The 26,444-nt window shown below is 38.3% G+C and overlaps 1 long non-coding RNA gene across 2 annotated transcripts; it reads right to left on the reverse strand.

The window, feature by feature from the left end:
- Positions 1-13,894: 13,894 nt before the first annotated feature.
- Positions 13,895-22,226, reverse strand: LOC107814798 (uncharacterized). Of its 2 annotated transcripts, XR_012701835.1 has the most exons (6): positions 22,104-22,226; positions 19,486-20,682; positions 19,247-19,342; positions 18,836-19,126; positions 16,052-16,115; positions 13,895-15,513 (listed from the first exon to the last, which is right to left on the reverse strand). It is a non-coding gene; the product is annotated as an uncharacterized LOC107814798 (long non-coding RNA). The 2 variants fall into 2 exon arrangements; XR_001654640.2 differs by lacking the exons at positions 13,895-15,513; positions 16,052-16,115; positions 22,104-22,226 and having other exon boundaries at positions 18,528-19,126; positions 19,486-20,526.
- Between the last annotated feature and the right edge of the window lie 4,218 nt (positions 22,227-26,444).

The raw sequence follows: 26,444 nt of genomic DNA on the forward strand, positions 1-26,444 counted from the left end.
GCTAAAATAGGAATCTAAGTTTGGAAGTTTGACCGGGAGTTAACTTTTTGATATCGGAGTCAGAATCAATTCCGAAAATTTTCATACATCCGTTATGTCATTTATGACTTGTGTAAAAAAATTGAGGTCAATCGGACATGATTTGATAGGTTTCGGTACCGAATGTAGAAGTTAAAAATTTTAAGTTTCATTAAGCTTGAATTAAAGTATGATTCGTGGTTTTGGTGTTGTTGGATGTGATTAGATGGCTTGACTAAGTTCGTATGGTGTTTTAGTACTTGTTGGTATATTTGGTTGAGGTCCCAAGGGGCTCGGGGGAGTTTCTGACGGCTATCGGATCGCTTTTGGCCTTTGGGGGATTGCTGATAGCTGCTGGTATTTTTCTTCTAATTTCCTTATACCCGATCGCATACGTTCGTTTGCGATCACGTAGGGTAATTTGGGCAGAGGTGACTTTGTTCTACGCGATCGCATGAATGGGGTTGCGATCGTGTTTGCGTAGGCTTAATTTGGCAGCTGGAAAAATTTGTTCTATGCGATTGCGTGGGAACGTCCGTGATCGCGTAGGCTTGAGCGAGCTGTGCTATGCGATTGCGTGACTAAGGCCGCATTCGCGAAGAGGAACGAAGGGAGGAACTGGGCCACGCGCGCTTAATGCTTCGCGGTTGCGTGAGAAGGTTCGCGATCGCGTAGGTTTGCGGAGTCAGTGCTTCGCGATCACATGGGACTTTCTGCGATCGCGTAGAGTTAATTTTGGCTGTGTTGAAATTGTGCTTCGCGATCGCGTGAGGAAGTTCGCGATCACGTAGAAGAAATCACTATTTTTGGGAGATTTTTAGAGAAAACAATGGGGTAAGTGTTCTTAACTCAATATTGGTTAAATTACCCGAATCCATCACTGTTTTTATCATTTAATTGGTGAATTAAGTTGGATAAGTTTGAAAACGCTCTTGCATAGATTTGAGGATTTGAGGGCCGAATCGTTATCGTAACTTAGTAATTTTGGTATGGGTAGACTCGTGGTTGAATGGGCGTTCATATTTCGTAACTTTCGCTGGATTCCAAGATGTCGGCCCCAAAGATGAATTTTGAATTAATTTCGGATTTTTATTGAAAATGTAGTATTTTCTTCTGAAATTGATTCCTATAATTTTTGGTCACTGTACGAAATTATTTTTTAGTTAGATTCGATCTATTTAGAGTTGGATAATCGAGGGAAGGGCCTGCTAGTACAATCAATTACAGCAAGACGAGATAAGTCTCTTGTCTAATCTTGTGATAGGTAAATTACCCCATAGGTAATTAAATTAATAATTGTTGCTAATTGTGGGGGATACGTATGCAAAAGCGGATGCGCAGGTGTGAGCCCAGGCTCCACGGGTGCTGAAATGCCTGGGTAGTGTTTAAAAACGAGGGTTCCGAGATTTTTCTCATTTTGGACATTTTGAGCTCGGGTTTTGGCAATTCGTGAGAGGGATTTCGAAGGATAACTCGAGGTAAGTCCCTTGTGATCATTGTCAGTCAATACTATTGGATTATCATTAAGTATTTCGACTAGATTACATGTTTATGAGGTGAAATTAGAGGATTTGTGCCTATGGATTTTAAAATAAGAATTTGAGTTTTGGAGGTCGAGTTGAGGTCGGAATTTGGTAAAATTTATATGGTTGGACTCGTGATTGAATGGCCGTTCATATTTTTTAACTTTGTTCGGGTTCCGAGATGTGGGCCCCACGAGCGACTTTTAGGAAAGATTTCAGATTTTGTTGGAAAATTAGTATTTTTCATATGGAATTATTTACTATAATTTGTATTGACTGAATCGAATTATTTGTGGCTAGATTCGTGAATTTCGCAGACCAATTCGTGAGGCAATGGCATAGCAGAGTAAGATATTACGCGGTTTGAGGTAAGTAACACTTCTAAACTTGGTTCTGAGGGTATGAATTCCTAAATGACGTGTTGTATGATTTGTTTGGAGATGGCGCACATGCTAGATGACAGGCGTTCATCATAGGAATACTAACTTAATTGATTCCGTGGAGTTGCATAATTAAATAAATATCATTATTCGCATATCCTCCACGTGTTAGAGAAGTTGAGTTGAGACTCATATTAAAGATCATGTTTAAGCTACACGCCGATATATTTTGGGACCCACATGGGTCGTATTACTGTTGAACTATTTGTTAAAAATATAAATATTAAGGAATCGGGTGGCACGCCGCAGCATGTTTATTTATTTATGCTTATATCTGGCTATTATCGCGCTTGGGCTGAAGGAGCCCCTCCGAGTTTGCACCCCCCACAGTGAGTGTAGTTGATATATATATATATATATATATATATATATATATATATATATATGGGATGGATCTTCCCTGCTTATGGATCTTGCCATAGATATATATATGGAGCGATAGATCTTCCCTGGGCATGGATCTTGCTCGCAACATTTATATTGAGGGAGGGATCTTCCATGGACATGGATTTTGTCTGAATCATTGATATTCAGGGATGAATCTTCCCATGGGCTGGATTACCCTTATACAACACTGAGTGACTGACAGTCAGTTGATGTATATACATATATATTTGGAATTGATCTTCCCTAGGCTGAATTGGCCATATACAGTACTGAGTGATTGAGTATTTTTAGATTGTGAGTACACAAAGTTTTCACTAAGGTACATCACATACAGTAAGGTCCATCACATACAGAATTGATCAACTAAGGTGCATCACATACAGTATGCACACTAGCATGTAGATATAGAGATGTCATATTCCTCAAATTGTTCAGAATTGATCTATTTTACTTGTACTGAGTTTTACTATTGAACTTGAAAGCATGCCTACATTTATTATAATGACCCAACCGGTCATTTTGACTTTTAGAACCCCATTCCCTAAAATAAAACTCTCTGTATGTGATTTTATTAATTTATGACTTGGGGGGATGGTTGTTTCGGGATTTGGAAGTGTTCAGGCTCAAATCGGAACACTTGGTTCCTAAAGTTGGCCTTAAAATGCTAAGTTTGACTTCGGTCAACATTTTCAAAAAACAACCCCGGAATTAAATTTTGATGATTGCAACAGCTCCGTATGGTAATTTTGGACTTATGAGCGTGTTCGGAATTTTATTTGGAAGTCCGTAGTTAAATTGGGCTTGAAATGGCTAAAATAGGAATCTAAGTTTGGAAGTTTGACCGGGAGTTAACTTTTTGATATCGGAGTCAGAATCAATTCCGAAAATTTTCATACATCCGTTATGTCATTTATGACTTGTGTAAAAAAATTGAGGTCAATCGGACATGATTTGATAGGTTTCGGTACCGAATGTAGAAGTTAAAAATTTTAAGTTTCATTAAGCTTGAATTAAAGTATGATTCGTGGTTTTGGTGTTGTTGGATGTGATTAGATGGCTTGACTAAGTTCGTATGGTGTTTTAGTACTTGTTGGTATATTTGGTTGAGGTCCCAAGGGGCTCGGGGGAGTTTCTGACGGCTATCGGATCGCTTTTGGCCTTTGGGGGATTGCTGATAGCTGCTGGTATTTTTCTTCTAATTTCCTTATACCCGATCGCATAAGTTCGTTTGCGATCACGTAGGGTAATTTGGGCAGAGGTGACTTTGTTCTATGCGATCGCATGAATGGGGTTGCGATCGTGATTGCGTAGGCTTAATTTGGCAGCTGGAAAAATTTGTTCTATGCGATTGCGTGGGAACGTCCGTGATCGCGTAGGCTTGAGCGAGCTGTGCTATGCGATTGCGTGACTAAGGCCGCATTCGCGAAGAGGAACGAAGGGAGGAACTGGGCCACGCGCGCTTAATGCTTCGCGGTTGCGTGAGAAGGTTCGCGATCGTGTAGGTTTGCGGAGTCAGTGCTTCGCGATCACATGGGACTTTCTGCGATCGCGTAGAGTTAATTTTGGCTGTGTTGAAATTGTGCTTCGCGATCGCGTGAGGAAGTTCGCGATCACGTAGAAGAAATCACTATTTTTGGGAGATTTTTAGAGAAAACAATGGGGTAAGTGTTCTTAACTCAATATTGGTTAAATTACCCGAATCCATCACTGTTTTTATCATTTAATTGGTGAATTAAGTTGGATAAGTTTGAAAACGCTCTTGCATAGATTTGAGGATTTGAGGGCCGAATCGTTATCGTAACTTAGTAATTTTGGTATGGGTAGACTCGTGGTTGAATGGGCGTTCATATTTCGTAACTTTCGCTGGATTCCGAGATGTCGGCCCCAAAGATGAATTTTGAATTAATTTCGGATTTTTATTGAAAATGTAGTATTTTCTTCTGAAATTGATTCCTATAATTTTTGGTCACTGTACGAAATTATTTTTTAGTTAGATTCGATCTATTTAGAGTTGGATAATCGAGGGAAGGGTCTGCTAGTACAATCAATTACAACAAGACGAGATAAGTCTCTTGTCTAATCTTGTGATAGGTAAATTACCCCATAGGTAATTAAATTAATAATTGTTGCTAATTTTGGGGGATACGTATGCAAAAGCGGATGCGCAGGTGTGAGCCCAGGCTCCACGGGTGCTGAAATGCCTGGGTAGTGTTTAAAAACGAGGGTTCCGAGATTTTTCTCATTTTGGACATTTTGAGCTCGGGTTTTGGCAATTCGTGAGAGGGATTTCGAAGGATAACTCGAGGTAAGTCCCTTGTGATCATTGTCAGTCAATACTATTGGATTATCATTAAGTATTTCGACTAGATTACATGTTTATGAGGTGAAATTAGAGGATTTGTGCCTAAGGATTTTAAAATAAGAATTTGAGTTTTGGAGGTCGAGTTGAGGTCGGAATTTGGTAAAATTTATATGGTTGGACTCGTGATTGAATGGCCGTTCATATTTTTTAACTTTGTTCGGGTTCCGAGATGTGGGCCCCACGAGCGACTTTTAGGAAAAATTTCAGATTTTGTTGGAAAATTAGTATTTTTCATATGGAATTATTTACTATAATTTGTATTGACTGAATCGAATTATTTGTGGCTAGATTCGTGAATTTCGCAGACCAATTCGTGAGGCAATGGCATAGTAGAGTAAGATATTACGCGGTTTGAGGTAAGTAACACTTCTAAACTTGGTTCTGAGGGTATGAATTCCTGAATGACGTGTTGTATGAATTGTTTGGAGATGGCGCACATGCTAGATGACAGGCGTTCATCATAGGAATTCTAACTTAATTGATTCCGTGGAGTTGCATAATTAAATAAATATCATTATTCGCATATCCTCCACGTGTTAGAGAAGTTGAGTTGAGACTCATATTAAAGATCATGTTTAAGCTACACGCCGATATATTTTGGGACCCACATGGGTCGTATTGCTGTTGAACTATTTGTTAAAAATATAAATATTAAGGAATCGGGTGGCACGCCGCAGCATGTTTATTTATTTATGCTTATATCTGGCTATTATCGCGCTTGGGCTGAAGGAGCCCCTCCGAGTTTGCACCCCCCATAGTGAGCGTAGTTGATATATATATATATATATATATATATATATATATATATATATGGGATGGATCTTCCCTGCTTATGGATCTTGCCATAGATATATATATGGAGCGATAGATCTTCCCTGGGCATGGATCTTGCTCGCAACATTTATATTGAGGGATGGATCTTCCATGGACATGGATTTTGTCTGAATCATTGATATTCGGGGATGGATCTTCCCATGTGTTGGATTACCCTTATACAGTACTGAGTGACTGACAGTCAGTTGATGTATATACATATATATTTGGAATTGATCTTCCCTAGGCGGAATTGGCCATATACAGTACTGAGTGATTGAGTATTTTTAGATTGTGAGTACACAAAGTTTTCACTAAGGTGCATCACATACAGTATGTACACTAGCATGTAGATATAGAGATGTCATATTCCTCAAATTGTTCAGAATTGATCTATTTTACTTGTACTGAGTTTAACTGTTGAATTTGAAAGCATGCCTACATTTATTGTAATGACCCAACAGATCATTTTGACTTTTAGAACCCGATTCCCTAAAATAAAACTCTCCGTATGTGATTTTATTAATTTATGACTTGCGGGGATGGTTGTTTCGGGATTTGAAAGTGTTCAAGCTGAAATCAGAACACTTGGTTCCTAAAGTTGGCCTTAAAATACTAAGTTTGACTTCGGTCAACATTTTTAAAAAACAACCCCGGAATAAAATTTTGATGATTGCAACAGCTCCGTATTGTGATTTTGGACTTATGAGCGTGTTCGGAATTTTATTTGGAAGTCTGTAGTTAAATTAGGCTTGAAATGGCTAAAATAGGAATTTAAGTTTGGAAGTTTAACCGGGGAATTGACTTTTTGATATCGGAGTCAGAATCAAGTTCCGAAAATTTTCATAGATCCGTTATGTCATTTATGACTTGTGTGAAAAATTTGAGGTCAATCGGACATGATTTGATAGGTTTCGGTACCGAATATAGAAGTTGAAAATTTTAAGTTTCATTAAGCTTGAATTGAAGTATGATTCGTGATTTTGGTGTTGTTGGATGTGATTAGATGGCTTGACTAAGTTCGTATGATGTTTTAGTACTTGTTGGTAAATTTGGTTGAGGTCCCAAGGGGATCGGGGGAGTTTCGGACGGCTATCGGATCGCTTTTGGCCTTTGGGGGATTTCTGATAGCTGCTGGTATTTTTCTTCTAATTTCCTTCTACCCGATCGCGTAAATTCGTCTGCGATCACGTAGGGTAATTTGGGCAGAGGTGACTTTGTTCTACGCGATTGCATGAATGGGGTTGCGATCGTGATTGTGTAGGCTTAATTTGGCAGCTGGAAAAATTTGTTCTATGCGATCGCGTGGGAACGTCCATGATCGCGTAGGCTTGTGCGAGCTGTGCTATGCGAATGCATGACTAAGGCCGCATTCGCGAAGAGGAACGAAGGGAGGAGCTGGGCCATGCGCGCTTAATGCTTCGCGGTTGCGTGAGAAGGTTCGCGATCGCGTAGGTTTGCGGAGTTAGTGCTTCGCGATCGCATAGGACTTTCTGCGATCGCGTAGAGTTAATTTTGGCTGTGTTGAAATTGTGCTTCGCGATCGCGTGAGGAAGTTCGTGATCACGTAGAAGAAATCACTATTTTTGGTAGATTTTCAGAGAAAACAATGTGGTAAGTATTCTTAACTCAATATTGATTAAATTACCCGAATCCATCACTGTTTTTATCATTTAATTGGTGAATTAAGTTTGAAAAGTTTGAAAACCCTCTTGGATAGATTTGAGGATTTGAGGGCCGAATCGTTATCGTAACTTAGTAATTTTGGTATGGGTAGACTCGTGGTTGAATGGGCGTTCATAGTTCGTAACTTTCGCTGGATTCCGAGATGTCGGCCCCACAGACGAATTTTGAATTAATTTCGGATTTTTATTGAAAATGTAGTATTTTCTTATGAAATTGATTGCTATAATTTATGGTCACTGTATGAAATTATTTTTTGGTTAGATTCGATCCATTTAGAGTTGGATAATCGAGGGAAGGGCCTGCTAGTAGAATAAATTAGAGCAAGACGAGGTAAGTCTCTTGTCAAATCTTGTGATGGGTAAATTACCCCATAGGTAATTAAATTAATAATTATTGCTAATTATGGGGGATACGTACGCAAAAGCGGATGCGCAGGTGTGAGCCCAGGCTCCACAGGTGCTGAAATGCCTGGGTAGTGTTTAAAAACAAGGTTTCCGAGATTTTTCTCATTTTGGACATTTTGATCTCGGGTTTTGGCGATTCATGAGAGGGATTTCAAAGGATAACTCGAGGTAAGTCCCTTGTGATCATTGTCAGTCAATACTATTGGATTATCATTAAGTATTTCAACTAGATTACATGTTTATGAGGTGAAATTAGAGGATTTGGGCCTAAGGATTTCAAAATAAGAATTTGAGTTTTGGAGGTCGAGTTGATGTCGGAATTTGGTAAAATTTATATGGTTGGACTCGTGATTGAATGGCCGTTCATATTTTGTAACTTTGGTCGGGTTCCGAGATGTGGGATCCACGAGCGATTTTTAGGAAAAATTTCAGTTTTTGTTGGAAAATTAGTATTTTCATATGGAATTAATTACTATAATTTGTATTGACTGAATCGAATTATTTGTGGCTAGATTCGAGAATTTCGCAGACCAATTCGTGAGGCAATGGCATAGCAGAGTAAGATATTACGCGGTTTGAGGTAAGTAACACTTCTAAATTGGGTTCTGAGGGTACGAATTGCTGAATGACGTGTTGTATGAATTGTTTGGAGATGGCACACATGCTAGATGACAGGCGTGTGGGCGTTCATCATAGGAATTCTAACTTAATTGATTTCGTGGAGTTGCATAATTAAATAAATATCATTATCCGCATATCCTCCACGTGTTAGAGAAGTTGAGCTGAAACTCATATTAAAGATCATGTTTAAGCTACACGCCGATATATTTTGGGACCCACATGGGTCGTATTGCTGTTGAACTATTTGTTAAAAATATAATTTTGTACTCAGTAACATCTGTCACTTGCATGTCATATCTCAGTATCTGCTGTCATCTATCGATACATCATATCATCATGTCGGGTTGATTTTCATGTCATTGAGAGCCCAAGAGACTGGAGATTTTTAGTGATATTATGGAATCGGGTGGCATGCCGCAGCATGTTTATTTATTTATGCCTATATCTGGCTATTATCGCGCTTGGACTGAAGGAGCCCCTCCGGAGTCTGCACCCCCACAGTGAGCGTAGTTGATATATATATATATATATATATATATATATATATATATATATATATATATATATGGGATGGATCTTCCCTGGGCATGGATCTTGCCCAAGCATTGATATTGAGGATGGATCTTCCCTGGGCATGGATCTTGCCCGCAACATTTATATTGAGGGATGGATCTTCCATGGACATGGATTTTGTCTGAATCATTGATATTCGGGGATGGATCTTCCCATGTGTTGTATTACCCTTATACAGTACTGAGTGACTGACAGTCAGCTGATGTATACACATATATATTTGGAATTGATCTTCCCTAGGCTGAATTGGCCATATATAGTACTGAGTGATTGAGTATTTTTAGATTGTGAGCACACAAAGTTTTCACTAAGGTGCATCACATACAGTATGTACACTAGCACGTAGATATAGAGATGTCATATTCCTCATATTGTTCAGAATTAGTCTATTTTACTTGTACTGAGTTTAACTGTTAAACTTGAAAGCATGCCTACATTTCTTGTAATGACCTAACCGGCCATTTTAACTTTTAGAACCCCATTCCCTAAAATAAAACTCGCTGTATGTGATTTTATTAATTTATGACTTGCGGGGATGGTTGTTTCGGGATTTAGAACTGTTCAGGCTAAAATCGGAGCACTTGGTTCCTAAAGTTGGCCTTAAAATGCTAAGTTTGACTTCGGTCAACATTTTCAGAAAATAATCCCATAATAAAATTTTGATGATTGGAACAGCTCCGTATGGTGATTTTGGACTTGTGAGCGTGTTCGGAATTTTATTTGGAAGTCCGTAGTTAAATTAGGCTTGAAATGGCTAAAATAGGAATTTAAGTTTGGAAGTTTGACCGGGGAGTTGACTTTTTGATATCGGAGTCAGAATCAAGTTCCGAAAATTTTCATAGATCCGTTATGTCATTTATGACTTGTGTGAAAAATTTGAGGTCAATCGGACATGATTTGATAGGTTTCGGTACCGAATGTAGAAGTTGAAATTTTTAAGTTTCATTAAGCTTGAATTGAAGTATGATTCGTGGTTTGGGTGTTGCTGGATGTGATTAGATGGCTTGACTAAGTTCGTATGATATTTTAGTACTTGTTGGTATATTTAGTTGAGGTACCAAGGGGCTCGGGGGAGTTTCTGACGGCTATTGGATCGCTTTTGGCCTTTGGGGTATTGCTGATAGTTGCTGGTATTTTTCTTCTAATTTTCTTATACACGATCGCGTAAGTTCGTCTGCGATCACGTAGGGTAATTTGGGTAGAGGTGACTGTTTCTATGCGATCGTGTGAATGGGGTTGCGATCGTGATTGCGTAGGCTTAATTTGGCAGCTGGAAAAATTTGTTCTATGCGATCGCGTGTGAACGTCCGTGATCGCGTAGGCTTGAGCGAGTTGTGCTATGCGAGTGCATGACAAAGGCCGCATTCACGAAGAGGAACGAAGGGAGGAGCTGGGCCACACGCGCTTAACGCTTCGCGGTTGCGTGAGAAGGTTCGCGATCGCGTAGGTTTGCAGAGTCAGCGCTTCACGATCGCGTAGAGTTAATTTTGGCTGTGTTGAAATTGTGCTTCGCGATCGCGTGAGGAAGTTCGCGATCGCGTAGAAGTAATCACTGTTTTTGGGAGATTTTCAGCGAAAATAACGGGGTAAGTGTTCTTAACTCAATATTTGTTAAATTACCCGAATCTATCACTGTTTTTATCATTTAATTGGTGAATTAAATAGGAAAAGTTTGAAAACCCTCTTGGATAGATTTGAGGATTTGAGGGCCGAATCGTTATCGGAATTTAGTAATTTTGTTATGGGTGGACTCGTGGTTGAATGGGCGTTCATATTTCGTAACTTTCGCTGGATTCCGAGATGTCGGCCCCACCGACAAATTTTGAATTAATTTCGGATTTTTATTTAAAAATGTAGTATTTTCTTATGAAATTGATTCCTATAATATTTGCTCAACTATATGGAATTATGTTTTGGTTAGATTCGATGCATTCAGAGTTGGATAATCGAGGGAAGGGCCTGCTAGTAGAATAAATTAGAGTAAGACGAGGTAAGTCTCTTGTCTAATCTTGTGATGGGTAAATTACCCCATAGGTAATTAAATTAATAATTGTTGCTAATTGTGGGAGATACGTACACAAAAGCGTATGCGCAGGTGCGAGCCCAGGCTCCACAGGTGCTGAAATGCCTGGGTAGTGTTTAAAAACGAGGGTTCCGAGATTTTTCTCATTTTGGACATTTTGAGCTCGGTTTTGGCGATTCATGAGAGGGATTTCGAAGGATAACTTGAGGTAAGTCACTTGTAATCATTGTCAGTCAATACTATTAGATTATCATTAAGTATTTTGACTAGATTACATATTTATGAAGTGAAATTAGAGAATTTGGGCCTAGGGATTTCAAAATAAGAATTTGAGATTTGGAGGTCGAGTTGATGTCAGAATTTGGTAAAATTTGTATGGTTTCACTCGTGATTGAATGATCATTCATATTTTGTAACTATGGTCAGGTTTCGAGACGTGGGCCCCACGAGCGATTTTAATAAAATTTCAGATTTTATTGGAAAATTAGTATTTTTCATATGGAATTAATTACTATAATTTGTATTGACTGAATCGAATTATTTGTGACTATATCCGAGAATTTCGGAGACCAATTCATGAGGCAATAGCATAGCAGAGTAAGAAATTATGCGGTTTGAGGTAAGTAACACTTCTAAACTTGGTTCTGAGGGTATGAATTCCTGAATCACGTGTTGTATGAATTGTTTGGAGATATCGCACATGCTAGGTGACAGGCGTGTGGGCGTTCATCATAGGAATTATGACTTAATTGATTCTGTGGAGTTGCATAATTAAATAAATATCATTATCCGCATATCCTCCACGTGTTAGAGAAGTTGAGCTGTGACTCATATTAAAGATAATGTTTAAGCTACACGCCGATATATTTTGGGACCTACATGAGTCGTATTGCTGTTGAACTATTTGTTAAAAATATAATTTTATACTTTGTCACATCTGTCACTTGCATGTCATATCTCAGTATATGTTGTCATCTATCGATACATCATATCATCATGTGGGGTTGATTTTCATATCATTGAGAGGCCGAGAGACTGGAGATTTTTAGTGATATTATGGAATCGGGCTACACGCTGCAGTATGTTTATTTATTTATGGTTGTATCTGGCTATTATAGCGCTTGGGCTTAAGGAGACCTTCCGGAGTCTGCAACCCCCACAGTGAGTGCAGTTGATATATATATATATATTTGGAATGGATCTTCCGTGGTCATGGATATTGTCATAGATATATATAGGCATAGAGATGTATTTTCCTCATGCCATTTGAAAATGAAACATCCTATCTGTTGTTGAAAGGTTTTTGGGAAAAATCACAGTTTTCCAAAACGTACTCATATTTTGGTGATTTCGGTAAAAGATTTGGGTTTTCATTGATATACTTGAAAAGTAGGTCTATTGTTCTGGAACTGTGAATGAGCTGAGCATTTTATCTCTGAGCCACTTCTTTTATTACTTCTATTATGTTGTTATGAACTGTTGTTGGCTATTGGTGTTGGACCTTGACCTTTGTTCTAGCTCGTCACTACTTTCAACCTAAGGTTAGGTGTGTTACTTATTGAGTACATGAGATCGGTTGTACTCATACTACACTTCTGCACCTTGCGTGCAGATATTGGATGTTGATATTGCTGTGATCGACGGGAGCTGGATTTGAAGATGTACTTGTATTCCGGTCATAGTTGCCTCTTGTTCATGGTAGCCTTAGATTTATAAAAATCTATTTATGTACATTTCGAACAAATGATGTATTTATTTCATACCAGCTTGTAAATTCTAATCTTAGAAGCTCATGGTTTATATTACCAGTCCTTGGGGAGTGTATTAGAGTCAGTTAAATATTAATTGGATCGGATTATTGTCATTTGGCTTACCTAGCGGGTGAGGTTAGGTGCCATCATGGCTATTTGGATTTTTTATCATGACACAAAGTAATGGTCTTCTCGCCGTTTTCCGTTCCACTATCTACTTTATTTATCTTCCCATAACATTGTAGGAATGTATTCAGTCTTTGCTTTACAACATCTGCATTTTCTGTGATGTTTTGTTCATCTTGTTTTTGGTTATCAAAGCCTTTTTCAGTAAGAAAATGGTAGGATTTGTTTGAAAAGTCCATTGTCCCAATATACATCAGTATTGTAACATTACAAATCTACCACTAGCGATGAGAAAGTGAAATTAGATTGGGATATAGTTAGGGACGTAACTAGGTTATAGAAAGGGGGTTCAATTGAATTCCCTTAACCAAAAAATTATATTGTGCAGCAAACATGATTTGTTTTATTTACATATACATTGTTGAATCCTCTTGATCTCATCTTTTCAGGCATGTCTAGAAAAGTAAAAGAACTCATGCCGGAAGGACCACTACCACCACAGGAGCTGCTGGCATCGTTGTTAATTAAGTATAAAATCACTCCGACGTCTGTCGGAACCGCAACCTCAGCAATTCTCAGGGTATGCCGGTTTAATCTGTGAAGGCTATAATGAACTAGCGCACAAGCTGTGCCAAGGGCCAAATTCTCCATATCTGCCATAAACGCATACAAAAATTCCTAAAACAAGATATATATTATAAATATCTATTTGAATTGTCCAAATATGACCAAACTTAAAAGAGCAGAAAATTAGGAACATGTCCCTCCCAGAGTAAATGTAACTAACTTCTACAATCTAAAAGGTAAAAGTAGCCAAACAACCCTTCTCGACCATATGTCGAGCTTTTAGAAAGGAAATAACATGATTAGATGTGCTGGCAGACGAACCCTTCCACTCCAACCTAGGAAATTCTGGCATTGCCAAAGTAACAGTCTTAGAATGGCAATTTAGGACGACATGATATGGGGATAGCCAGTCCATGCCTAGGATAATCTCGAAGTCGTTCATATCAAGTAGCACAAGATCTGCTCTAGTCTCATAATCACAGAATGTAACAACATAGGACCGATAAATCTGATCCACAACAACAGAATCACCCACAGGAGTAGACACATAAACAGGAGTACTCAAGGACTCTCGAAAAACACCCAGGAAATGAGAAAATAGAGATGACACATATGAATACATAGATCCTAGATCAAATAATATGGAGGCATCTTTGTCGTAGGAAGAAATAATACATGTAATCACTGCATCTGAGCCTCTGCATCTGGTCTGGCCGGAAAAGCATAGAACCGAGCCGGAGCGCCAATTGGCTGGCCTCCGCCTGGATGGCCTCCACCTGGCTGGCCTCCACCTCTAGGACGGCCCATACCCACTTGCCCTCCACCTCTTAGTGGTCGAATGACTGGTGGAGAAACTGGTGCGGTAATCATAGGCTGCTAACCCTGTTGCACTGGTCTACCCAGAAGCATGGGGCAGAATCTCCGTATGTGACTGAAATCCCCGCAGTCGTAACAACCTCTCGGTGCGATGGGCTGCTGACTAGAAGTTTGGCCCTGGTGACCTGAATACCCATTGGAAGAACCCTGAATAGCTGGTGGGCGATAAGAACTTTCTGGCATAACACTGAAATAAGGTCGCACTGGGGCACCCCGAGGAGGTGGTGGTGCTGGATATGTGGGCTTGCTGGACTACCCTCTCGCGAATTGACCTCTACCCTTAGACGGAGTACCTCTGAACTCTCAAGAATATCTAAACCGCTTATCCCTCATAACTTGCTCTCTGCTACACTGACGCACACCCTCAATCCTTCGGGCTATCTCCACAACCAACTCATAAGAAGTCCCCATCTCAACCTCTTGATCTAGTGGCCTGAATGCCGGTATGTAAACCCGCAACAAACCTCTGCATTCTCTCCGCATCAGTAGGGAGTATCATAAGTGCATGGCGAGATAACTCAGAGAACCTCGCCTCATAATCGGTCACTGACATCTGACCCTGCTGGAGCTGCTCAAATTGAAACTGCAGCTCTTCCCTCTGGGAGGGTGGAATATACCTGTCCAGAAAAATATGAGTGAACCTGTCCCAAGTCATGGGAGGAGAATCTGCTGGTCTGCCAAGAAGATAAGACTTCCACCATCTACGGGCTTTGCCATCCAGCTGAAAAGTAGCAAAGTCTACCCCATGAGACTCCAATATCCTCATGCTGTGAAGTTTGTCCCTGCACCGATTAATGAAATCTTGGGGATCCTCATGTCATTTGCCCCCAAAGATAGGAGGATATAGTCTAGTCCATCTGTCCAATAGCTTTTGCGGCTCGGCGGCCGCAGCTGGTCTGGGCTCAGGTGTTGCTGCTGCCACTGGCTGGACTCCACCCACGAGTAGTGCACCCTGGGTCTGATATACAATAGTTGCCTACCCATGAGCCTGTGCGTTAGGGGTCTAAGCTCCCCTCCCCCACTTGAGATGTGGCTGGGTTTGCTGGAAATAAACCGGCCTGAGTCATAGTGTCCATGAATTGCAGCATACGGCCCATGACCTCCTGGAATCCCGGTGCAGATGTGAAATCCACCGGAGCTGGCTCTGCCACGGGCACCTCACCGTGTTCCTCAATGATAGGATCCTCTTCTGGACCCACTGGTGGCATAAATGGAACAATTCTTGGACGTCCTCGTCCTCTACCACGGGCTGGAGCCCTCCCTCGACCTCTGCCTTGGCCTCTAGCAACATGGGGAGTAGCTCTTCCCTGGTCTGGAACCTCATTAGAGCGCGTCCTCACCATCTGTGAGAGAATGAGAGAAAGATGTTTAGTTCTACATCAACTGCACGATGGGAGATGAAGAAAGGTAGTTTTCCTAACACCCTATAGTCTCTCGAAGATAAGTACAGACGTCTCCGTACCGATCCGCAAGACTCTATTAGGCCTGTTCATAACTTGTGAGACATACGTGAACCTAGTGCTCTGATACCATGTTGTCATGCCCAATTCACCTATAGGTCGTGATGACTCCCAACATCCCAGCTAAGCAAGCCAACTAATGATTTAAACATATATTCAATTCTTTAAAAATTATCTGAGTAATCAAACTCTTCGAAATTTCAAAATTTAAGAAAGATATGAGAAAATAAGATAAATTAAAACCCAAGTAAAATAATTAAATCCACAAATTCTACTAGTGTGTGCCAAGACCTGGTGTCACAAGTGTATGAGCATCTAGTAGATTATACAAAATTTTAATACTGTCTGAAATAAAATAGACAGAATACAAATACAAGAAGAGGCACTAGTTGCTGCAGAACGGCTCGAAAAGACAACTCACCACTAAACCTCTAGATAACGTGGGTGCGCGCCGATAGGTCCTCCGGTAGTACCTGTCTCAGGTCCTGCACAAAAAGTGCAGCAAGCGTAGCAAGAGTACGTAAACAACGTGTACCCAGTAAGTATCAAGCCTAATCTCGAAGAAGTAGTGACGAGAGGTCGACTTTGACACTTACTATGGGTCAATAATATTACAATAGAATATATTGAATTAAACATGATTCTTAGGTGAACAAAAATATTTTTTCTTAACAAGCAGAAATAATTAATTCCTTAAAATTCAATAACATCCAATTTATCAATTAGCTTCGCATGCTGCAATTAAAATATCAAGGTATCGTGTAATTATTATTATTAGGCATGATTTCTACCGAGGTCGTAGGCCCGATCCAGAGTGTCGTGTACACTGCCGAGGGACGTGCGACATGATCAATAGATGCATCTATACTGCCAAGGCGTTCGACCCGCTCCACAAGAAAGGAGGACATTTTCTTATGAACCTCCGGAATGAGAATTTATTAATAATATTAACACATAGGATGTTCAATTTCTATTAACAATTAAATAATTTACACAAAAATCAAGGATATGAAGTTTCAATCTTTAACTATTTCCTCTAACAATTTACAATACAATTCCATTAATTTAATTAAATAAAGGATGCAATTATCACAAAAAATTCATGATTTGAGTCCTAAACTACCCGGACAAAGCATAATTAGTAGCTACATACGGACTCTCGTCACCTCGTGCGTACGTAGACCCCCACAATTAGCAAGAATTATTGATTCAAATCATCTATGGGGTAAATTCCCTCTTACAAGGTTAGACAAGAGACTTACTTTGTCTCAAAGCCCACTTTTCGATCACAATGTGGCGTCAAAAATCCCAATTCGGTGCAAAAAAATTTGAAACTATCCAAATGTTATATAAAATAATTAATACATGCTCAATAATTTGAAATTAGACTGTTAAATAAATTATCCGACCAAAATAGTAAAATTCCTAAAATTCACCCCGGGCCTACGTGCCCAGATTCCGAAAATTTTCGGAGGAAAACGTTACCCATAATCTCAAGAACTCAAATATAAAATTTCCATCCAAATCTATGTATTTAACTGAAAGTGTGTAGAATTAACTTACCTTCAATTTCTTAGTTGAAATCCCCTTTCAAAAAGCTCCAAAATCGCCCAAGAATGGAGAGAAATAGGCAAAAATGGCTGTTTTTCCGTTCTTTAAGGGTTCTTCCAAACAGCCCTTTCGCATCTACGACTCGCAAGCCGCTTCTGCGGCTCCATATCTGCGGAAAATGCATTGCAGATATGGCTTCCCCCTAAGCCGGCCCCGTTTGCTTCTCCGCCTTGTACATTGTATCTTCGATGCGCTTTTGCGGTTGTACCTGCGCATCTGCGCCCAGTCCACTTATGCGGTGCTTTTCACACACCTGCGGGCTCGCACATGTGGCTGGCCAAGCGCAGATGCAGTTGCAGCAGAAGCTGGAAGCTTCAGCTGTTGCTCCAAGGTCCAAAATCAATCCGAGCCTCGTTCGATTTAACACACGGGGCCCCCGGGGCCCCGCCCGAACATACCAACAAGTTTGAAATCATAAAACGGACTCGCTCAAGCCCTCAAAACGTGTAAAACAACATCAAAACTAAGAATCATACCTCAAACCAAATTGATTCAACTTAAAAATTTCAAATTCTTCAAACTTACTCCGAACATGCCAAAATATACTTATACTACTCGGAATGACACCAAATTTTGTATGCAAGTCTTAAATCACCATACGGAGTTATTCCTAGGCTCGAAATTCTAAACAGACTTCAATTACTCCAAAACCTACTCCAAACCAAATTTAAAGAACATTAGACCTTCAAATAGTTGATTTTCACTATTAAACTCCGAAACGTTCCTGGGTTGTCCAAACCTCGATTCGAACATACGCCCAAGTCCAAAATAATCATACGAACCTATTAGAACCGTCAAATTCCGATTCCGGAGTCGTTTACTAAAAATGTTGACCACTACAAAAAAATAGCGTTTAGCGACGGACATATTCCGTCGCTATACATGTTATATTCCGTTGCTAAAAGAGTTTAGCGAGGAATTCGCGACGGATTCAAGTTGGTCACTAAAATGCTCGTAGCGAAGCTCATAGCGACGAAAAATGCAAAACCGTCGCAAACCTAGCGACGGATTAGCGATGCAATATATCCGTAGCCAAGTTTAGCGACCGAAATATTTGTCGTTATTTTGCTTTGTGTAGTCGCTATTTTGACTAATTTTGTCGCTACACTTCATAACAAAATTCGTCGTTTGTTCTTATTAGCAACGAAATAATCCGTCGCTAGTTCTTACTGGTTTCAGTGATAAAAATCTTTTCTCGCCAATCTGTCGCAATATTTATTTAAAAAATTTTATTTATTTATTATTTTAAATGTATCATGTTCAAGCACATTACATCAATGTTATTAAATACACTTAATTAAAAGTGTCTGATATTAATATAAATAAACATTCAACAAGGTCCAAAATTTATAGCATAATGCATATAATTGTATCGTTAAGTACAAAACATCCACAAGTACCAACAATAAAGTTTAAACAAAATAGGCTAACTATGTGAGGCCGGAGAGTCATGGTCATCGTCAGAACCCAATGCATGAACCTCATCAATGTTAGCAGCAATGGAAGAGATAGAAACTATAGGTGCCACATATGATGGGTGGTTGGTAAGATTAATATTTGGCTGATGCAAGGGTAAAGAAACTAATTCGCGTACCTGCTCAATGATTACAGGAACTATATGATCTGTCACCATAAGAATCAATCGTGTCACTAACTTATCCATATTCCTTATCAGTGTTGATTGAGCATTTGAAGGTGTTGCTGAGGATGTTGCATCAGATCCAAAAGAGTCATGAAGATTCGGCTCATAATAGCATTTTTCTTGAGATCCAAGACCATATACTCTTCTTTTCATTTCTCCTTCCGCAGCTTCGTAATATGCTTTACACTAATCAATATCAGATTGACTGTGTGTTTGCTGCTGTAATATTTCTTGATAGTTTTCCTGCAGAAGAGTTAATAATTAGTGAAGTTGAAATATTAAAGAATATTGAGTATTCAATTTACAAAATGAAAAAAAGATATGAAAGTAAAGTCAATAAAATTATTTAAAAAGTTGACTTACATGTACAATTCGGGATTTCTCACCAACAAATAATTTTTCATCACTACCATGTGTATGAATGTGCAAATGTATCTCACTTGGTGTTGGATCTCGACCCTTTTTAATAGCATATAAAAAATATATTCAATTCAAAATATTGGCAAAAAGTCGTTTGTATAAAAATGATATTGAAAAATAACATAGAGAAAAGGAAGCAACTTAAGTAGAACAGAGAAACTAAAAACTAAACAAGTTCCTACCTTCAAAATCTTGTTAGTTTAAGGAAGCACCTGGAAAGAATATTTTAATTTGTTTCTTGAACTTCCATGTAAATTAAAGACTCTTCAAAGCTCATTAGTGACATGGCTAGCTTTTGATTGCAGAGAAGTCTCCAAACTGGTTTTGAAGCTCCCAATCTCAATTTCCACCTCCGAAATCAACTCCAATGTGGGCAAAGTATTTAGAGCAAGACAACGTAAAAGATATATAGCTTTTTTCTTTCCACTATGTGATGATAATAACATCAAATTGACAAAGATAGCAGGGAGAGAAGCTTAAGGTTCTTATTGGCTCAGTTGGATCCGGAACAATAAGGTGCCTTTTGTTAAAGAACTTCTCAACTTTCTAAACTAGCATTATAACTTGTCAAACACGATACTATGGACTTCAGCAACCACTCGTGTTGCTTCACTTTATGTTGCTGCTGATACTTATGTCATGAATTCTCAGGTGAGCCTTCACTACTCTAACTTAATTACGGCTCAGTTTCAGGAAATGTAGAATGACAAAGCTTTTTTTAGATATTAATATTAAAGAGTTTAACATGGAAGTTTATGTAACAGTGAAAAGGTGACAAGTAAGGAATATAGTTTCTTCTTTTGGAAAAAAGTGCAAGTGAACTAGATAGATGAAAAAGAAAAATAGAATATAGGTCAAGTAAGTAGACATGGATGGCGTAAAAAAGAATATCATAAGATATTATTATCCAAGAAAATACATCAGCCTAGGTGCACTCTTGTAAACAAAAAGCTCAACTTGAGTCAAAACATATAATTTTAAAGCAGAATAAAAACTTGAGTCCTAACGTTTCCTCCTATTTAATTTTAAAAGGAATGGACATAGCTTTCTTATTCCTGTTTTCGTAACTTTTTTCTTAAATCCTAACTTAATCATAAAAATGTTGATTGATACCAAAATCCAATGAGGTTACTTGCTACAAATCCTTGCCATAAATGGTCGAAACCAAATATGGTCTCAATTAGCTTATCCAATCACATCAGACATGAACATCACTATAATAGAACATGAAACAATCCGAATAAGAGCAAAGAGAAATAAACTATAAGGAACTCGCCTTTCTTCATAAAACAATCAGTTGTGAAGTTTTTGTTCTTTAGCTGAGTGTTTACATCAGCTAAAAGGAACTCGCCTTTCTTCACACTAGATGAGGTAATGGCCTAAATAGTGAGATAGAACAACAATACATTTATTTATGTACCCACTGGAGCAGTATCAAGAAACAATAATCCATGGATGAATAAAGCAATGCAAACAATATACGCATCAGGAAACAGTAAAGTAATTGGGATCTCTAATGTGTTCATAATACATTTAACATGTAAATGACTTGTACTGAAACATTTTAAAATGAGTGTTGTAGCAGGATGTTGAAGACTTGTAGCATAATAGGAAACAAATGAGAGGTCATTAATGCATTCCAAAAATTTCTTTTGGCAGGACAAATAAGTATCAATTTATATAATTTTATGGCCCACGAAAGCAAATTGTAATGATGAAAGAGAATTAATCAATGTCTCTATTTAAATACATGTTGTCACAAGCTTCTCTAATATAACTGGCAGCTAAATCAACAGTACATGTTGATCCTTCCTTTTGGAAAGAATTAGTACCTTAGATCATTTTCAAGATTGCATAACTGGAAAATAACAAGAAATCATAAAATAATTGGTCAAACTACAAACAGAAAATGACAATCAAGTAGATAAACTTTTTTTACTTTTGAGATTAATAATAGTCAACTAGATGAACTTTAACCATTATTTAATAATAGTACTCATTGTAGCAATACCGTCGAGATAGCTAACAAAGAATTTCAAAGGGCGAATTCGTCTTTCACTTCACTTAAAAATCCAAAAGGAATATTTCAAAAAAGTTGCATTAAATCTCATCATGTTTATGAGATAAAGCATAATAATTTCAGATACAATATCTAACTTGAAAGAGACTAGAGTAAATGTGTATCAACCAGCCATTGAAGCATGAAAATCATATCAATTTAATCTACAATAATCAGAACAATAAAAGATTACAATAAAAAATAAGTAAACACAAGCCATGAATAGAAGCTCAAATAATAACCCGACAATATAAAGCACCTTTTAACACCACATTCAATGAAAGACATAAAATTGAAGCAAACTTACAGCAAAGGTAGAACCAAATCAAGAAAATAGGAGGAAGTATAAATTCACCTGCTATATATCACATAGCCTAAATCTAACTTAGAATTGAACTAAGATCTAAATTAACAAACAGAATACCAGATCCAGAAGATTAAAGCAGCATTATTACCTTATCCAAAAAAAACAGCATCGTTAAAAGTAAAAAATTGCTGTCAAATTCAACAAAATTGCTAGAACCAAAAAGTATTTCAACACAGCCATACAACAACTACAACTCAATCCTAAATAGCTGGGGTCCACTATGTAATCCTCCAAATAAAAAGATTAGTAAAGAGAATACTAGATCTAGAGGGTTAAAGTAGTATTCAAAGCAGCCATCAAATTCTATACAAAGAGGTAGAACTAAAGTGTATATAAAATCAAAATACAGTGGAAAAAAGTAATCTTGAACTCACTAAAAGACTCATTTGAAGAAACCACGCAAACCCATTTGATGGCATGTTCAAAGAAACCAGGAAAAGCTATGAACCAGCAAAATTAGAAAACAAAATATGGATATCTATGTTCCCATTGTATATGAGCCTTAGATTCACGCCCAATTTGTTGTATTGGAAGCAAGTATCTCACATTATTGAAGATGAGAGAAAGTGGGCGACTTTGATAGAGAGAGAGAATATGAGTTCGTAAGCAAATTTGTGCCCTAGATAAACTTTAACTTTAAAAAGACACAGCGACGGAACTAGCTACGGAAATAATCTTGTCGCTAATAATAACTTGGGCAAAATTATTTTTACGAATCTAGCGACAGAATTTTTGTCGCAATTAAATTTGTAATGTTTCGATAAGTAAAATAAACGCAGCGACAAAGTTTTTTGTCGTTAAATTCGTCGCTATTTTTTAATAATTTTTGTCGCCCCACTTTCGTCGCTAATTTTGTAGGTAAATAAAGGCGCCCATTTTTAGCGACGGATGTAAAGTTTTGTCGCTAATCCATCGCTATATTTGATAGTAAATCTTTTGTAGCTTATTTAGCTACGAAATATGTCTTGTCGCTAAACGATGTTTTTTTGTAGTGGACCGAAGTCAAACTTTACACTTAAAGCCCAACTTAAGGAACCAATTATTCCGATTTCAACCCGAACACTTCCAAATCTCGAACCAACCATCCCCGCAAGTCATAAATTAATAAAAGCACATACGGAGAGTTTTATTTAGGGGAACGGGGTTCTAAAAGTCAAAATGACCGGTTGGGTCATTACATTACCGACGGAGTGCATCGGTACAACCAATTAAATTTTGACCGGTCAAAGTATCATTATTTATCGAGAGTTGTCCGTCGGTTATTTTATAAAAAAAAAATAGAAATTAAAAATTTCAAAAGTACCGAGGGACTCCGTTGGAAAGTCCCTCGGAATAGCGACGAAAAAAAGTTTGTCGGTACTGCTGCGTCGGTAAACAACTGTTTCTTAGTAGTGATAACCAGTTTTATCCCACACCGTGGGGTCTGGGGAGGGTAGTATGTACGCAAACCTTATCCTTACCTTGTGAGGATAGAGAAGTTGTTTCCAATAGACCTTCGGCTCAAGAAAGCATAAGCACCAAATTAATGACAATATAGACAAGAAGGGACAGTACCAAAAAGCCATATAAAAGCAGAATAAAAATAACAAGATATTAAGGTAATCAACAATGAAAGAAAACAACATTAGTCATAAAAACCTATTGTCCACAGAAAGTGAGACTGCTTGTCAATACTACTGTTATGAACACTCTAGACTATCTACTACGGTCAAGGAACATAAGAGGCATAAATAGCCCTGAGGAGAGATGTTTACTAGAGCTCCATTTCAGGACATGGAAAGCAGACTTTTTATTTTTACAACAAACTAAATTACAACACTTCCCCCAACAGTTTATTAGTCACCTTGGACCTGGTAGAATAGCAGCTTTTGCAGCACTAGAGACAGAAGGCACTTGGGGGGGAGGGGGGTATTGTGATTATCTGGGACAGGGAATGGCTTTCAGTATTCTATTTGGGGTCCAGCAAACAGGCAAGATGGAGATACTGTGTGGCTTGAGTTATCTGCTGTCAAGAGGCTCTGTGTAGAGCCTAGGGTAATTTGTCGTGACTTCAATGTCACTCGGTTTCCAAGAGAAAGGAGTAACAGAAGGTGCACCAGTCCTATGGAACAATAGCCTAAACTTGGCAATTATTCTCAAGGATGAAGTAGTGAAAAGTGTGAACTAAGTTATTCTCTTTTTTGGACGTGTTAAGTTATTCTTTCTCCTGAGCTATTATTGTTTCAAGCAAAGCAAATTTGACTCTCCCTTTCTTTGATTTATCTGTTGGTCTGAATATAAGCCACATAAAACGATAGAACGGCAACCTAAACTTTTTCAAGCTAGTCCATCTGATCCTATTAGTTGTCGTACTAACTGCTCCACATACTTGCTCAGTTGCAAATTTTAGCACAGTACTCCAGGCGAATCCAACTCTGTTAGCTCAAGTTAATTCAGGAGCACCTCAAGGTTCTGGAGCATTTGGCAATGTTTACAAACTCACTTTGGAACCAGGAAATAAATGGGAACTGTTGCCAGGTGAATATGCCTTCAAAGTGGCTAAAAACGAATCTTGATTTTGTAGTCAAACATCACTGTACAGAGATACCAGAGATCGTGGAGGTATAAGCTAAACATAAAAACATCTACATTAATTTAACAGTATACTTTGTCGTATCTTGTAAAAACCAGTAAAATAAAAGATCTCTAATATACAAATTTCAATTCAACCAAAAGTATGCTAGATTTTGTAGTCAGGAAAAAACTCTACAATACTCAATGTTTGTTTGTTTCATTTGTAGACAAGGTGTTGTATGCCCCTCATGCTCCCTGAGCAATTTTCAAGATGTTTTTATCTTATGACAAGGATAGGTTAAAAAATTCTCTCCAAGCATATATTGTAACCTGAATAAGAATTTCCTACTATCTTTTACTACTTTTGAGAATGTAAAATCTTTTACTATTACACGACCTATATATCTATATATATTTACCAATTCAAGAATTCTTGTTCTTCATAAGGTGGAAAGATCATAGACAAACTTGAAGAACACTATTTAATTGGCAAAAACTGAAGCAATACTTGTACAATCAGTTTCAGACAACCAGCTATAATCAGTAAAGAGATTGTTATCATAATCCAGTTAACGCTTTTCTCTTTTACTGTTACATACTTAAGTATTTCTCTTTCCCCGTTACAAGAACATTCTGATCCTGCCTTACTAACTTTATGTTTTCTCTGTCCTTTCACTTTCTCTAGTGGTAACATTTGGTCACGATGTGTTTTTTATATAAAATTTTAAAAAGAGGGTAAATTGGAACTAAGATAACTTGCAAGGTGAAAAAGAAGAAGAGAAGTTTGTTGAGGTTTTTGTTTTTAAGATGAAATAGTCTTAAAATGAGGGTGAATGGGAAATGGAGGAAAAATAAAATTTTTGAGTAAAATTTTAAGTTTCCCCCTCTTGACAATGAGACATTGTCCCATATTGGAAGAGGAAGAGATTTTTGGTGGGTATATATATAATTGCTCTTCTTGTAGCTCTTAAAGAGTTAAGAAGAAAGCAAGCCTCGCGCCGTCGTCGTCGTCGCTCGGCTCGGCTTCGGCTACGGCTTCGGCTTCGGATTCAGCTTCGGCTTCGGCTTCGGATTTTGACCATTTGGCAGCCGCCTAATGCTCTTCCCATCATGAATGTGCTTGCTCCACAAACAAGCTAATGCTTGCTCCACCATGGAGGGTGGACGATTGGTCTTTTTCAACACTGGCTGTTATATATATGTGCAGCAGCTGTTAAAGAAAGACACACAACACACAAGGCACAAACGAAAATCGCTCAACAGATTTGGCTATACATTGCACTCCTTCCTCTCAGCATTTCCATACGATTTTCTGAGTTTCTACTCCTTCGTTCTGCATTGTTTTAACTTCAAACAAAGCAACTGTAAGTGTGATTTGCTACCGAACTTTGTGTTCGCTGAAACACTGGGGTTTGAAGTACCGCTACACCAGTGTGTGATTCGTTCTATCCTGGGAGGAAATAATCCATTACCTTGGGTACTAGGAGGGGATTAAATTCCTTAAGGAAACACTGTGAATTCAGTGGGCTCGAATTAATTACTGTTTCATTACGTTAACTTATATTTTGCAGAATTATTATTTACAAATACAGCAATATTGGCGGGACTAACAATCTTAAGGAATTTAATATTTATTTCTGTATTTGTGTTATTCTTATTATTCTGCAAACTAAAACCTTTGTGGTTTTGTGTGCTCCCGTTTTGGAGAGTAAAAGCCTTCGTGGCGTTTTGTTGGAGATTAAAATCTACGTGATTTTTACTCCAGTTTGAAAACGTGTATTAAATGTTTCTTTGTGTCATTCTTTTACAGAAAAATGATGACTGAAAGCGAAAACCAAGCTATTCCGATGGTGACTGCCAACATATCGACAAGCCGAACACCGGCGTTGGCACCGGCAGAAAAACCCGAAAAATTTTTCGCGATTGATTTCAAGCGCTGGCAGCAGAAGATGTTCTTCTACTTAACTACGTTATGTCTACAGAAGTTCATCAAGGAAGATGTTCCTGATCTGCCAGATAAAACTCCAGAGAATGAACGCTTTCTCGTGATTGAAGCGTGGAAGCATTCTGATTTTTTATGCAAGAATTATATTCTTAGCGGACTGGATGATAATATGTATAATGTATACAGTAGCGTGGAGACGTCAAAAGAATTGTGGAAT

The sequence above is a fragment of the Nicotiana tabacum genome, chromosome 18 (genome assembly GCF_000715075.1).
Source record: "Nicotiana tabacum cultivar K326 chromosome 18, ASM71507v2, whole genome shotgun sequence".
Lineage (NCBI taxonomy): Eukaryota > Viridiplantae > Streptophyta > Magnoliopsida > Solanales > Solanaceae > Nicotiana > Nicotiana tabacum.